Below are 14,247 nucleotides of genomic sequence, written 5' to 3'. Positions count from 1 at the left end.
AGTTGCCGTAGTTCGGCTAAACCATTTCTGTTTGTTTTGTGTTTTTTAGGTGAACGACGTCACTACGCAATCTACCGGATGCTCGACCTTTGGAGACTTACTCACCTGTAGTAGAAGGAGTCAACGTGTCCTTAAGAGGGGATAAAGTTGGTTTGTGTTTTAGGAAAGCTCACGCAAGAAAGGAAGTCCTAGACGAAGGAACCGTGCTACCTTAATTGACATTCAAACGAGACTATACGAAGTCTAGCAAACCTAGGGGATACAATCACACCACACAAACACATACAACATGAAGTAAACACACCAACAAGGGGGCTCAAACATCAAGGGTGAGGCTTTAGTCAAGGGGTCATATCAACCTCGACAAACAAGCCGGCTGGAAGGGTATCTGATGGCTCTTAACCACTGACATTGACCGTCAGGGTGAGCAGATGAAAGGTAATGAGGGTAAGATCTCATAGCTCTTAACCCGGGCCTGGGTGAGCTTCAATCAATGAAAACGTGGGAGTCCAGAATGTGGGACTCTACTCCACTTGACTGACTCTATATACAAGATCTTGGGGACGTGTCCAAGAGCATCAGCACGTAGTGCGAGCTTAATGAACGACTCAAACGATTAGCAGGGGATTGATTGCAAATCCCTTTTATCTGCCAATTGCCTCTTCACTTAGGAGGTCTTGAAGTACATGGCACAAATATAAACAATCACAGTCATTGCCTCTTAAGGAGGACTTCAGCCAAATGCCTGCCAAAAGAAACGACAGGGCTTCCAGACTACATGGAGTTAGAGAATTATTACCTAGGTGGTATGCCAACCACAAGCAAAGCAAAGCAACTCAAGCAATGAGTTAAAGCTACTAAAGTACCTGTAAGAAAATCAAACAAGTCAATATTCACATTCAGACAAACCAAACAGACAATCAACAGTGAGACAACCAATATACACAATGCAAGTCAACAACTCAAGTGAGTTCATCACCAAGGAACCTACAACACAAGAAAGGTTAGTGGACAAAGAATTTTGCATCTCAATTCATGAGATCAACATCAACCATCAAGACTAGAAGCTTGAACCTGAAATGCAAAACTCAAAAGATGAGTACAAACCACTAGCATCAAGGCTAGGGTCAAAGGCAAAGTAAAAAGTCAAAACAGCAACCAATATCCAACATGAAGCTCATTTATTCAATTAAGAACATGTCCTAAAAAGGACCAAACTCAAATCAAATGGCAAAGTCATCTCATGAGCAAGATATGGCAAAGGCAATTACAAAGCTCACAATTGGACATCAAGAATAACAATTCCATATTAAAACAGAAATGAATCAAACAATTATGAAAAAAATTTATGTGCACACAACATGTCAGACATAATCATCATGCCAAAAATTAGAATCAACAGAGCTCAATTGACCTAGAAATGAGAATGAACAAGTATGACATCAAATTGTGTGACACACATTGTCACACCATACATCCATGTGTCCAAAACAGAGATGAAAAATGCTAAAAATGCACAACCAAGCCTAAAAAATCATGCAACATGTTGGGAATCAGCATACCAAATTTCAACTCAATTGGCCAATGTATGAGCATTTCACAATAGAATGAATGAAGCATGTCACATTTGCATACATGTTCAAATAACAATTCACCCTCCAAAATCCAGAAATGATAAAATTAGGAAAATCACACCACAAAATAATAGACATCTCAATGAATATGTGAGAAAAAATTTGGAATTATTTGGATTTGTTTTCAATTTATTATGATTTTTTGAAGTTGGATGCAATAAAATGGAATTAAATGTGAAGCATGGAAATACTGTTATTGAATGGAAATTGGAGGAATGCTACAGGCAAGAATCGAACCATGTATGCATCAAAACGACCGCGTTTTGGATAAAGGAAATAATGTGAAGATATATCTGCATTCGCTGGGAATCGAAGGAGGTGTGGCGCGCTATACAAAACGACACCGTTTCAGCATGCGAGTCCTAGGGTTTTCAGACGGCGACGACACTGTTCACGCACGGTGGTTTCCACCGTCTTCTTCGTGAAGACGATGGTTGCTACAGTAACCTCAATGAATTTTTTTCCAGAACTAGGCAAAATATATATGGCTGGACTCGTCTTGAAACCAGGAACACAAATCTACCATTATTTTCAGCTAAAACACCATGGATCAAGAGAATCGAACAAGAACATTTTCATGTATCAAACTTTAAACTAACATATCTCATGCAATTCTTGTCCGTTTTCAAGGAATTTCATATCAGTGTAATCAGCAATCCAAGATCTACAACATTATGGTAATAAAATGAAGAATTAGGACGGTTGAATTTCTGACCTCTTGAAGAACAATCAATGGCAGCAGTGGATTCAAAGGCCTAGCAATGTCCAAATCTCCTCTATCAACCTGGATATGAAGCTTTGCACACGAATTGAAGCTTGAATTGACTTGGATCTGGCTTAATCTTCAAGTTCCATGTTCATCTTCATGCATTCAACTTGCTTGATTCTTGATGAAATTCTTCAATCCAGCACTTGATTCATACTCAATGGAGCTTAATGATCATGATTATCCAATAAAATCAAGGTGTTATGTGAAGAATTTTTGAAATTGGATTGAGAGAAATTTTGGAGGGAAAACTGTGATCTAGATCTAGAATGTGTTAGAATGAAAATTTTGTTAGGATTAGCCTTTTATATGCTGTGTTAATTACCATGCTAATGTTGATTAGGCTTGGCTAATGAAATTTTAATGCAAAATGAGGTGTAAGGCAAAATTGGAAAATTCACCCTATGCATGGCCATTATGAATGTGAACAGTGGCATGCATGGTGTATTTTCACTTAAAATGAGCTTATGAACATGATGGAATGGTAAAAAAAACTTGTAGCATGCACCAAATTCAAATTGATAATTTTCCCTCCAAAAAACACATGCATGGTAAAATGATCATGTGAACAAATTTCATACAATGCAATGAATGATTTGGAAAATATAGGTCATGACATGCAATTTGCAAAAAGAGTGACCTAAATTGGAGTTTTGGTTCAAAAGTTATGGCACTTTAAAGCTTCATGCACACTTTGTGATCATTTGGCCATAACTCCTCAACCATTCATCAGATGCTCCTGATCTTAGACTTTTTGGAAATGGGGGAGAAAGATCTTCAAGTTTCATGTTGGACAAAATTTCATTTGAAGCTTCTTTGATGTTGGAAAGTTAAGTTGAAAGTGGTCCAAAAACTTGCCATTTTTGGAAACTTGAAATTACAGGTCACTTTCCATTTTGGGAAACTTTTGATTTGACTTCAAATTCTTCAAGGTAGATGTTTGACATGATGAATAAACCTCTTTTGGACATGAATGAAGTGTCTCAAACCATTTCTCCACCTCCTAGCCCTCAGTTGACTTGCAGTTGACTTTCATGGGCCCCAGATGACCTGGCAATGCACTGTGGACTTTTCAGCCTCTACCATTTGGTCAAGTTGCTTCAAAATGAACCTTGGTTCATGTAAGCTCTTTGGAATAATCATGTGGCCTTCATTTCAAGGAAAAACTTGCTCTCTCTACACAGATGAATTCTCTTGATGCCAGTCTTGACTGATAAGATGCAATGTACTATGCAATGTTAATGACCTAAAAAATGAAATGAATGTATGAATGGGGGGGTGCAAATTTGAGGTGCTACACCTAGGCTATTTGATTGTTACTTTGCCTCTGATGTTTTTACCTTCCGATCTATATGTTTTTTGCTACCTGTGTGTACCTGTTTTCTCTTAATAAATATCCAATTCCTGCCTATGTTTTTCTATGTCTTTTTTATTCTGACAAAGAGGGGGAGAACTAAAACAGCTCTGATGGAAACATAACTAAAACCTCTCAAGGCACTGCAAATATTAATAAATATTATTAAACTCATGACTAAAGATATGCAGGAAAATAGCTAAAGCACTAAACCAAGGAAGGTCCGGTAAGAACTTCTGTTAAATTTAATGATCCAACTCAGGGGGAGTCCCCTTCCTTATCTGCTTTGAGATTTTTTTCGTACCGTGTTCACCTCTACTCTGTCTTCTTTTGTCATAATCAAAAAGGGGGAGATTGTAAGAACAAAGTTGGTTCTACAATGTATCTCTAAGATTTTGATGATAACAAAGGATGAAGCCAAATGGTACCCTAACAAAAAATTTCTTAAGTGTGCAGGACTCTGATCTAACAACCAGATAGATAAATCATCAGATACAGAATCCAGCGATTAGATGCTACTCAGAGGATACGCGACCAGAAGGTTCTGACTTTGATCAAACGCAGGCACCAGTAAAATAAAAGAATTCAGAAACTCTGATAAAGAAGAATGAATCCAGATTCTAAAGACGCACGATCTAAAGAAGTCAAGATTAAAGAGAAACTATGATTCAATCAGATAGAAGTACCCTCTGAAGATGAACATTGCTAAACAAGACTCTAGATATAGGATTCACTGACTCTGAAAGCGTAACCGTGAAGAAATATGCATTTAGAAAGAAACTATTTCTAAAAGGAAGTTATGACGCACTCAAAACTGTTTTGGAAAGAAACAAGGAGAGTAATGACATTAATCATTCTTCAATGTCCAAGATTCTGTCATCACCCAACGGTCCTCTCAAACTCCTATATAAAGGATGGAATGTCGCTCAAGAAAAACACACCAGAGACACACAAGAATACAAAACTCTCCATCATCTTCTTTTCACTCTCTCACGAGCTGCTCTGTCTTACGTGAAAAACTTTGGCTATGATTTTTGTAATATTTGCTTATTATTAGAAGCACTGTGCATTACCAATCATTTTATTACTAAGATATTTCCTCAAATGACTCTGTGAAGTCTGAATACTTGAGAGGGCTAAGGGATCAATTCTCTTAGACGGTTGTTTGTGTACTCTTTCAATATTAGAGGAGTAAGACCTTTTTGAAGGCAAAATCACCTTGGCCGGGTGGTCTGGAGTAGCTTTGAATTTCAAGCAGACCAGTATAAAATTCGGTGTCAAACTTTTTATTCTGCGTGTATCCAAGTTATTGAAAAAGTTTTATTTTCCAAATAATTCAAACCCCCATTTCTTGTTTTTCTCTACCTTCAGACTAGTCCGGTGAGGTCCATCGGAGAAGAAGACCGGAGCCCCAGCTCCGGTGATGTGTTGTCACACATCTCAGCCATAGGATCCAGTATAAATGTTTTAATCTCGTGTGTTACTTCTGATTACCAAGTGTGTGACGCGTTGACTGCAGTGCATCATGGAACACGAGCGCTTGGCCATCAGATCTGCTACCTCAATTAATGAGGGAGATCTGATGGCCCTTGTTTTTTCTTATTTTCTGATTTTTCATTTAATCCATTTATTTTGATTAATTCATATCAATTTCATTTTTAATCCAAAAAATATGGGACTTTCACCAAAAATCTTTAAATATTTTTCTCTTTCATTTTCTGAATTAAAATTATTTTTTGGATTAATTTTGATATTTTTCATGAATTAATTGTTTTTGTGCATATTTTTAATTATTTAAAAATACTTCTGACTTTTCAAAAATAATGAAATTTTTTGTCTAAGGTCCTTTGACCTTGTTTGATCTATGATAAATCTCTTGGCTATTTATTTGGTGTTTTGAAGAGGTTTTAGATTTTTGATCAAACATAATTCAATTTAAATGCATTTTAAATTGATTTTTAATTGATTAATTGTGTAGAAATTATGTTGAGTCATTTTCATTGACTTGTCAAGTTTGACTATGTTTTTGGGTCTTGGTCAAGGTTGATTTGACTTTTGTTGGATTAAAATCATTGGATTTAGGGGATTGACGAAATGTACATTTCATCTCCCAAAATGAATGAATGATTTTAATTTGGTAAAAGCCCTCCCATGACCAATTTGTGTTTGCATCATTTCCCCTCCTTCTTCATCTTCAATCCCATTCTATCCCATCCCTTTCATTGAATAATGAAGTCTCCATATGTTAAGGCTAACTAGTTCATCAATAACTCCATGTTAGATGAACCAATGCAAGTATGGATGAGATTAGGTCTTTCCTTTGATCACTTTTCCTTTGATTCTAAAATCCAAAGGAAAAGTGGGTTTCTATATGACATTCTTGTCTATTGGATTGCATACTATTGGTCAGATCTTTTCAACTCTTAAATTTTAAATTTTTGCTTAGGATTAGTCTCATCATCTCCTCCCATTCTCTTAAGTTTCAAAAAATCTCTCCCCCTTTTCAAAATCTTCTTTGTTTGTGATTTCTAAACTTAGACTCTTTTGCAAATTAGAAACTTTGGCCTTATGCCATTGCATTTTGAAACTCTTTTCTTAAATCAAACATGTAAATAAATCTAATCATATTGACTTAAAATTTCAAAAGACAAAAAGAACAAACACTCATTCAAACTCTTTTGGGCCTTTGTGCCTCTTTTTAATTTTAAAATTTTATTAAAATCAATCCACTCATTTTGAAATTGTTACCAAGAACTACGAGGTTCTGATCCCTCATTCTTATGTTGGTTGGTAGTCACAAGTCCGAAGGTCTTGTCAAACACCAAAATATAACTAATGAATTATTTTCTCATCGCCACACTCTATTTATTGCAAACATCATTTTATACCAAAAACACATACACACATAAAAAAAGGGCTCCCTAGGAGTACCTAGGACACTTTGGGTGCTAACACCTTCCCTATGTGTAACCAACCCCCTTACATGTAATCTCTGGAATTTTATTAGTTTTGATTTGAAAACTTCTTATCTTTGGGTTTTATTCGTACTTTTCCCTTTTCCTTTGGAATCAATAAAAGCGCGGTGGCGACTCTGGTTTTATTGACGGTAAGTTTATCCATAGCTTAATGGTCATGAATTTACCGCTACAATAGGATTGCCCAGAGGCAAAGCAAATTGCTTCACAAAGAAAGGATGTGGAATTAACTAATGATGGTAGTCAACCCAGAGATAAATGATATATGATTGGCCTATAAATGAGAGGATTTATAAGGCAAGAGATTCGTCTAAGCACGAGAGATCTTATAAGACGAACAATGATTATGAATGATTGGCCTATACATGAGAGTATTTACAAGGCAATATATTCGTTTATGCACGAGAGGTCTTATAAGACGAATAATGATTATGAAATGATTGACCTATACACGAGGGAATTTACAAGGCAAGAGATTCGTCTAAGCATGAGAGGTCTTATAAGACGAACAAGGATTATGAAATGATTGGCCTATTCGTGAGAGGATTTACAAGGCAAGAGATTCGTCTAAGCATGAGAGGTCTTATAAGACTCACAATGATTATGAAATGATTTGCCTATACACGAGAGGATTTACATGGCAAGAGATTCGTCTAAGCACGGGAGGTCTTATAAGATGAGCAATGAATAGGAAATGATTAGCCTACACACAAGAGGGTTTACAAGGCAAGAGATTTGTCTAAGCACGAGAGGTCTTATAATACGAGCGATGAATAATGAATGATTGGCCTACACACGGGAGGATTTAGAAGGCAAGCAATGAATAGGGGTTTTCCAAAGCACAAGAGGTCTGATAAGGCTCACATTGAATAAGGGTTTTCCAAAGCACAAGAGGTCTGATAAGGCTCACATTGAATAAGGGTTTTCCAAAGCACAAGAGGACTAATAAGGCAAACAATGATTGAATGGATTGATTAGGATTTCAAGATTTAATCACAAGTGAGTTGATCCAAAGGATATATGAATATTAAAGAGTGTATGATTAATGATCCATTGAGGAGAAAATGATTGATGTCACATGGTGCTTTACTATTGAAGTATTGATGTGATTGATGTGACATGATTCAAATCACACTAAATTCTATGAACTAGGACGAGTGCTTTGAATAGCTAGGGCCTACGCCTCGTACGCAAAGTCACTCTAGACAAGGGTAGGAGAAACTTTGTCTCATCATTCCTCGTTACTTAAGGCTCGTAGCATGTAACCCTCATCATGATTGAAAAGTGTTGTTAGAGGCTTTTGATTATTGATCTTGACGATGCCATGTTGTTTGTTATATTGCAAAGACTTGACAATTGTTTGATATGAATTTTGCTAAAGTCTATGAATGGGGGTGAATACTTTGAATAGCTAGGGCATACGCCCCGTGCGCAAAGTCATTCTAGACAAGGGTAGGAGAAACTTTGTGTCATCATTCCTTAGTACTTAAGGCTTAAGGCTTACAATTTGAATCTCTTTTGTCAAGTGTTGATACCTTTGTTGTATTTGAGAAGTATTCCACTTTGCTAGCTATGCTTGACTGATATTGACTTGAAGTCTTGATCTTACATTTGAACCTTGAGGTCTTGAGCTCCTGAGATTCAGTATATCCATAATATCTTGAGTGTAATAAACATGCCATATCAAGTGATCAAGGGTCTTTTGATCACTTGAAATAGGCTTGAGGCTTAAAGCACGATTACAAAGGATTTGGTTCACCGAAGTGTCCTTTGGTCAACACTAATCAGTGGGCTTGAAATAATAGTTGAAACTATGTACAATAATAATCTATTGAATTAATCAACTAGATTAAAATCATACCATTCTAATTAAGGCCCTAAACTTAAGGGAACATATACAAAAATCAAGATTTTAAGCCTTAAGGTCAAAATGGTCATTTCACTAAAATCATTAATATTGAATTAAATCCTAATAAAAAAAATAAAACTAATTAGTTCTAATTTCCTAAAAATCTAATTAAAAATAATTATCAACATTTCTGAAAATTCTATTACTAATCCAAGCTCAAAATTTCTAAAAAAATCCAATTTAATAATCCTAAGATCATAAAAAAGCCCAAGGAAAGAGGTGCAGAACCTGAACATAGAGTGCATTATTTAGCAATGAGGTTTTGGGCCAAATAGAATAAGCCCAAATACAAAGAAATGTTGTTGGATCCAACAATGCTAGCACCTAGTGAAACAAGGGTGTGGAAAGCAAAATATTGGGCTTAACGGCTAAGCCCAACAGAATTTGCAAAGGAAAATGTAGAAAATTCAGCAACTCACTATGTCTTCTCTACACATCATCTTCCAATTTTCATGTCAAAAAGGAACCACCACCGGAGCTCCGGCAGCACCGGGACAGAGGCGACGGAGTTGTCCGGAATCAAGAAAAGGCACCATTTTCCTACTCCTCTCAACCACTTTTATCCTAATCTATCATCTATCTTAACTACAAGTTAATCAATTCTATAAATTGAGCCAATGAAGTCAAGAACCCTAAGCACAAAATCTGAAATTAAATGTAGATGGAGGAGAATCAAACCACGAAACCTTAGAGTTTTGATTCTCCACTACATATGTTACATTGTGGTATCAAAAATTCATCAAATAAGCAAGGATAGAAATTAATCGACCTGTAAGAATGGAGCTTTGTTTTAAGAATTTGGTGTTGGAGTTGACGAAGATGAAGTGAAAACCAGAGATAAGCTACTTTGAACCTTTAATCTTCCACTTCTACTATGAACTCCTCATCTTCAAGAATCGACTCTGAAAAATTCTTAATTAACTTATTATTGTTGATTATGTGAGTGTAGGAGTAATGTTGAATGCAAGAGGTTTAGCTTAATTGATAACAAACTTCAATGTGAAGCTTGCTCCAATGGTGATTTGAGCTTTGGTGTAGGGAGAAGAATTGGAGAAGATGAAGTGGGAGGAGAAAAGTTGAATTTGCAATGAGTAATTTGAGAGAATAATCAAGTTCTGGGCTTTTTTTTGGTGCAATGAGAGTGATGTGTTTGTATAGGTTGTAGGTTTGGATCAAATGGAGGTTCGGAGTTAGTTTTGTGAGGCTTGGAATTGGTTAAATGAGGCTTGGAGTTAGTTCAATTGGTTTGGAGTTAGCTTGGGAAGTTTGGTGAATTCAAGTGTTAGGAGCTTGGTTCAATGCAAGAATGATATGGTTGTGTAAGACCCCAATTTTGACCCTAAGATCGCTCATGCAATTTCATCATAAGCATTAACATTAGGATCATACCTTGGCATCCTCCTTACCCCTCTTTCATTAGGTTTGTTTTAGGAGATATCACTAAGCACCATGTGATTGTATCATACTTATATATTATCATTTTACTAACCAAAACACCAAAAATATGTCTTTGCATTTGCCTAACTCTTTTGTAGGTAGGGCATGATCTCCATTGATTTATTAAGTTCATATCTAGGGTTTAAGACCCTCATGACAAAGAGCACAACCATGAATTGATCCAAGAATGGTTATGAGCATCATATTTGAGTTCTATTGATTACTACATGTTATATTGATCAAGTTTTCTTCAAGAGTTTGGAAGTGATTTGCCTTGGAAACCCTAGTTTGACTGGGTATTTTGAGTAACTTCTCCAATAAGCTATCTCACCAATTGATCAAATTTCTCAAGGGAAATTTCAAAATTCATCATCTTATACATATATGATCTACCATGAGCGAAGAAAGTCCAAAGAATTGAAGGTTAGCAAGTTGGTTGATGGTGGTTGGCCAGATGAATTCATCTCATCAAAACCGGGTCTCCCTAGACCCTATCTCCTACAATTTTCACCATATGGAAATGATTCTTAGATCAAAGTTACTCTAAGTTACATTCCAAACAACTTTCATGTTGAGACCTAGATCTAGTTTTGCTTGTAAAATCATTTTCTATGTTGAAACATTATAGGTCATTTTTGACCTATACCATTGAACAAGTGATTTTTACAAACTTCAAAAATGCATAACTCTATCATTCTAAATCCAAATTACATGAAATTTGTGACAATTTTGAAGGTCTTTGAAATAGCTACAACTTTGATGAATACACTTTTCTCATTAGCTCACATAAAAAGTTAAGCAAGGTGGAATATTGAGATATATGGCTTGACACTTAGAAAAATTTTCAACATGTTCAAATTTCCAAACTTCCACCTCAAATTTATCCATTTTCTCCATTTATCATTTTTATCAAGATATCATCAAGAGTTTGAAGCTTGTTTGCCTTGGAAGCCCTAATTCATCTAGGTATCTTATGTGACTTCCTCAACAAGTTTCTTCATTATTTGATCAAATATTTCTAGGGATACTTCATATTAAATCCTCTTATACATATATAATCCTCCATAGTCCAATATATTAAGAGAATTTCAATTTTGCAAGTTGGTTCATGGTGTTTGACCAGAGAAAGTCAACTGGTCAAAACTGGGGTTCCCTAGACCTTATCTCCTACAAAATATGTCATATGAAAATGATTCCAAGAGAAAACGTACTCCTTATGACATTACAAACAACTTTAATGTTGAGATCAAAAGTTATTTTTGCTTGGAAAGTCATTTTTTATGGTGAAAGATTATAGGTCATTTTGTCTGAACCCTAGTTAGGAGGTCAACTTCCAAGAACCACAACTTGCTCAATTTTAGTGAGATGAAAGCCATTCAAGTTTCATGATCAAATTAAAGATTCCATATAAAAGTTTTATTCTTGTAAGAAATTCAAATTCAACTTTTCAGGGCATCTTCCAGGAGGAAACATTATAGGTCACTTTGGGCCATTACCTTTGAACAAGTGATTTTCCTCAACTTCTAAAATGCATAACTCCTTCATGCCAAATCCAAATGAGGTCAAATTTGTGACAAAATTGAATAGGTTTGAAATAGATACAACTTTTATGAAGGAATGTTTTCCATTTTGAGCCCATAGTAAAAGTTATTCAAGGTGGAAGAAGTGAACATTTGACTTGGTACTTAGAAAATTTTCAAATATCTTTGATTTTCCAAACTTCCACCTCAAAATTCATCATGATCCAAGCTTCAAATGGAAAAGTGTTCAACATGAAAGTATTTCCCCTTTATCTCACCTTTCCAAAAAGTTCAAGATCATTTCATTTGGACAAGAATTGGAGGACTTGCGCGTGGGTTCTTCACAAGGCTTCATTTAGATGAATTTCATGATCACATTCCAATTTCCATTGCATGATCACATGACACACTTTCAACATTTCACATGAGGAATTTTGGACCTGATTGAATCATTCCATGGGCCTATCACACTCCCATGCAAGCATGCAAGAGAGATTTCTATTTTTGGCCAATTTTTGAAATGTGTAGAAAGCAATTGCATTGCCTATAAATAAGACCCTCATTACTCAGAATTAAGGACACCTTGCCCAAGATTTGAACCTGTAATCCAAACCCTCACCATTAGAGGACAATCTTGAAGGTTTTCATTTGAAAATCGAGTTTCAAATCTCCTTCTGCTTTGAGATTGAAACTCCAAGAATCCAAGCCTTTCCTTGATCCAATTCAACTTCTGCAAGCTTCTGAAGTCAAGCCAAGGCTAATTGGAAGCAAGATTAAGCAAGTTTCAAGCTCCCTCGAAGATGATTTTCCAGAATTTTCATCTATTCGATTCTCTCTCAATTCTTCACCATTCTTTGTGATTTTTGGTTGGTTGAAGTCCTACCAATGTAGGCAACAAGATTGAGTTGCTTTGAGGTCAAATCAAAGCAACTCAGTTCATGATCCTCAAAATTTGTCTTTTTATATACATTGAATTAGAGAACATTCAGGCCAGATTCATGATCCTGAGCATTTTCTCTTTGAAATAGTGTTCTTATTTTTGATTTTCCATTGAGATGAAGTTGAACCAGGCCGGTGGAGGTCACCGGAGAAGATGACTGGAGCTCTAGCTCCGGTGGTGTGTTGTCACACTTCCTGGCCATCTGATCATGTTTGGATGTTCTAACCCGAACCTTTGGTTTGCATTACCACGCGTACAACATGTTGACTTGAGTACACAATGGAACGCGCGCGTGTGGCCATCAAATCTGGAACCTCAATTAATGAGGAAAATTTTATGGCCCTTGTTTTTTTTATTTTATTTTAATTTCTGATTTTATGTTTAATCCTTTTATTTTGTTTAATTCATATTAATTTCATTTTTAATCCAAAAAATATGGGACTTTAACCAAAAATATTTAAATATTTTTCTCTTTAATATTATGAATTAAAATTATTTTTTGGATTAATTATGATATTTTTCATGAATTAAACGTTTTTTTGCATATTTTTAATAGTTTAAAAATACTACTGACTTTTCAAAAATAGTGAATTTTTTGTCTAAGGTTCTTTGACCTTGTTTGACCTAGCATAAATCCCTTAGACATTTTTTTGGTGTTTTGAAGGGATTTTAGGTTTTGACCAAATTAAATGTATTTTAATTGGATTTTTAATTGATTAAATGTATAAAAATTATGTTGAGTCATTTTTATGGTCTTGTGATGTTTGACTTCCTATTTGGGCCTTGGTCAAGGCTGATTTGACTTTTGTTAGATCAAAACCGTTGGGTTTAGGGGATTGATGAAATGTAAATTTCATCTCCCAAAATGAATGAATGGTTTTAATTTGATGAAAATCCTCCATTGGTCAATTTTTGTTTCTATCTTCCCCTCCCTCTTCATCTTCATCCCTATTCTTTCCCATTCCCTCATTTGACCAATGAAATCTCTAATGTCTTAAGGCTAATTGGTTCATCAATGACCTTGTGTCAGATGAACCAATATAAGTATGACTGAGATAAGTCCATCCCTCTTGATATTTTCTTTTAGTGTGTGGTATGTTTTAGGAGTTTGGTTCTTCATACGAAATCTCTAACATGCATTAACACCTAAATTTTTATTGCCCGACCTCAGATAGTTGTGACTTTTACATAAGTCCAATTACGATTGCTTAATATAGAGATAAATTTGACGCTAAAGGCATAACATTCTAGTAAGTGAGATTGTAAGTCTCCCATTCTTCATGGTATTGTGTGGAAACTTAACCTTTTTTCCTTTCATGAGAGCTAGTGGCATGCTTGTTGAACTATCCAAGTTGGAGCCCTTCTCATGGAAGATGTCTTGGTTTAAGGATTCATACTTGTGAAATAATGGTTGAGTGTTCTCCAAAGAATGACTTAATCAATAAAAAAATCCACTAACACTTGACTAAGCATTGACTAAGATTTGACTAACTCTTATTAACATTTCTTTACTTTCAAGTCATTTACTTTATGCAATTTAAATTTCAGTCATTTATCATTCATTATGATTTGCATTCCACTTAACTTGTTTATGTTTATGTCATTTTCACTTTGCTCATTTGAGCCATATCTTGTGATTATATATTTGTTTGTGCACTTTGGTTTTGTTTGTGGTCTTAGGACCTTAAAGTATCTAATAACAATAAAAACCC

This window comes from Lathyrus oleraceus, chromosome 4 (genome assembly GCF_024323335.1).
Source record: "Lathyrus oleraceus cultivar Zhongwan6 chromosome 4, CAAS_Psat_ZW6_1.0, whole genome shotgun sequence".
Lineage (NCBI taxonomy): Eukaryota > Viridiplantae > Streptophyta > Magnoliopsida > Fabales > Fabaceae > Lathyrus > Lathyrus oleraceus.
Note: the sequence above shows the minus strand (reverse complement) of the source record.